General features: G+C 49.8%; 1 long non-coding RNA gene and 1 other non-coding gene across 9 annotated transcripts in view; one reads left to right on the top strand and one right to left on the bottom strand.

Annotated features, from left to right (window-relative positions):
- The window catches only part of LOC126877048 (uncharacterized), a 150,231-nt gene that overhangs the window by 127,220 nt on the left and 20,511 nt on the right, over nucleotides 1–2,500 (top strand). Inside the window, exon 1 of one of the 8 annotated variants that reach the window (XR_007694704.1) lies at nucleotides 1,857–2,249. The exons of the other annotated variants lie outside the window; for them this stretch is intronic. This is a non-coding gene — a long non-coding RNA (uncharacterized LOC126877048). Of the gene's footprint in view, nucleotides 1–1,856; nucleotides 2,250–2,500 lie in introns of those variants that run through there. 8 annotated transcript variants of the gene reach the window in all.
- Nucleotides 450–604, bottom strand: LOC126877074 (5.8S ribosomal RNA). The gene has a single exon (XR_007694735.1). It is a non-coding gene; the product is annotated as a 5.8S ribosomal RNA (ribosomal RNA).

Genomic DNA, 2,500 nt, shown 5'->3' with positions numbered 1-2,500 from the left:
CGCGAGCACTCACGCAGGTCCGTGACCGGTTCTCTCCGCTCTTATTCGTATCCCTTCGTATACCTTCGTCCGACTCTGAAACGTTCTCTTATAATTTTTAAGAAGAACGACGGCGGGTTGTCAAGGCAAGAAGGGACAGAGAGAGACAGAGGTAGAGTTTCGTAGTCTCCCGTGAACACGATAGATTATATATCGAGCATGCGTACGACTTGCACGGTCTCTGCACGACCGCGACGAACGCCGACGAGCGTCCAACAATCGCTCGTACGTCGCGTATGTTCTCTCCGTCCGCTCTTATTCGTATCCTCGTTCTTGTACCTTCGTCCGACTCTGAAACGTTCTCTTATATAAAGAAGAACGACGGCGGGTTGTTAAGGCAAGAAGGGACAGAGAGAGACAGATACGGAGAGTAACGATACGCAACGCAAGCAGTCTTAGGTTTACGTGAGCAACCCTCAGCCAGGCGTGGTCCAGGAATTGTATCCGTGGACCGCAATGTGCGTTCGAAATGTCGATGTTCATGTGTCCTGCAGTTCACACGTTGACGCGCAATTAGCTGCGTTCTTCATCGACCCACGAGCCAAGTGATCCACCGTTCAGGGTAATCTTTTATAAATTTACAACAGTTCAATACTCAAATGTACTCTTCTCGGTTCTAGCGAAGCCGAGTTCCGTCACGTTCGACCAACGGGAATCGAACGCGCAGAAGTCGCCATAGGATTGACGACACAAAAACGTTCGAAAAAAAAAAGAAAACGACGAACGCGCGAAGATACGCGCGTTCGCCGGCCGGGCGTAAAGTACATTATGATATATAACAACCATCGAGATCGAAGCTCCGTTCGTCAGGAAACGACGGGGATATATACACCCGATTCTGAATCCTCTGTACAGCACACGATCTCGCGAACGAGTAAGCACGGTGGCTAGCCCATGTTATATATGTGTTTGATTCTACTCTCTCGTCCAATTATTCAAGAAACAGCGCGCGTGCATCTCTCCATCGTTCGGGTGATAGTAAAGATTCGATGGGATTCGCGCGGCCGTCCGCCTCGAGCGGTCTTTCGTCCCAATATCCAGAAGCAGAGTTTGAAAAACTCTAGCGACGGCACGGGTGTCCGACTCACGACATCGAGGTTTCGAAGCCGGCGATCCCCTCCGAACGGATGGCGACCACGCGACCGACTGAAAGCATGAAAAATCGACGAAAGATAGAACACATCTCCGTTCGGGTGGTGTTTTTTTTTTTAAAAAAAAAAAAAACAAAAATTCGATGGGACTCGCAGCCATCGTCCTCGCGCGGTCTTTCGTCCCGATATCCAGAAGCAGAGTTTGAAAAACTCTAGCGACGGCACGGGTGTCCGACTCACGACAACGAGGATAGACAGCCGGTCCCCTCCGAACGGGTTATGCGACGATAAACTCGATGAAACTTTAGTCTCGTTCAGGTAGTGTGTGTCTTGTAAATCAAAAATTCGATGGGACTCGCATCCATCGTCCTCGCGCGGTCTTTCGTCCCAACATCCAGAAGCAGAGTTTGAAAAACTCTAGCGACGGCACGGGTGTCCGACTCACGACAACGAGGATAGACAGCCGGTCCCCTCTGAACGGTATATTATATATGAGATGATAGACGACAAACTGGATGAAACTTTAAGTCTCGTTCAGGTAGTGTGTAAATCAAAAATTCGATGGGACTCGCATCCGTCGTCCTCGCGCGGTCTTTCGTCCCGATATCCAGAAGCAGAGTTTGAAAAACTCTAGCGACGGCACGGGTGTCCGACTCACGACAACGAGGAAAGACAGCCGGTCCCCTCTGAACGGTATATAATATGAAACTTTAAGTCTCGTTCAGGTAGTGTGTAAGTCAAAAATTCGATGGGACTCGCATCCGTCGTCCTCGCGCGGTCTTTCGTCCCGATATCCAGAAGCAGAGTTTGAAAAACTCTAGCGACGGCACGGGTGTCCGACTCACGACAACGAGGATAGACAGCCGGTCCCCTCTGAACGGTATATTATATATGCGATGATAGACGACAAACTGGATGAAACTTTAAGTCTCGTTCAGGTAGTGTGTAAATAAAAAATTCGATGGGACTCGCATCCGTCGTCCTCGCGCGGTCTTTCGTCCCGATATCCAGAAGCAGAGTTTGAAAAACTCTAGCGACGGCACGGGTGTCCGACTCACGACAACGAGGAAAGACAGCCGGTCCCCTCTGAACGGTATATTATATGAAACTTTAAGTCTCGTTCAGGTAGTGTGTAAGTCAAAAATTCGATGGGACTCGCATCCGTCGTCCTCGCGCGGTCTTTCGTCCCGATATCCAGAAGCAGAGTTTGAAAAACTCTAGCGACGGCACGGGTGTCCGACTCACGACAACGAGGATAGACAGCCGGTCCCCTCTGAACGGTATATAATATGAAACTTTAAGTCTCGTTCAGGTAGTGTGTAAGTCAAAAATTCGATGGGACTCGCATCCGTCGTCCTCGCGCGGTCTTT

Source organism: Bombus huntii, unplaced genomic scaffold (genome assembly GCF_024542735.1).
Source record: "Bombus huntii isolate Logan2020A unplaced genomic scaffold, iyBomHunt1.1 ctg00000114.1, whole genome shotgun sequence".
In the NCBI taxonomy this organism is placed as follows: domain Eukaryota; kingdom Metazoa; phylum Arthropoda; class Insecta; order Hymenoptera; family Apidae; genus Bombus; species Bombus huntii.
The sequence above is the reverse complement of the archived record's forward strand: the minus strand, read 5'-3'. Positions and strand labels throughout refer to the sequence as shown.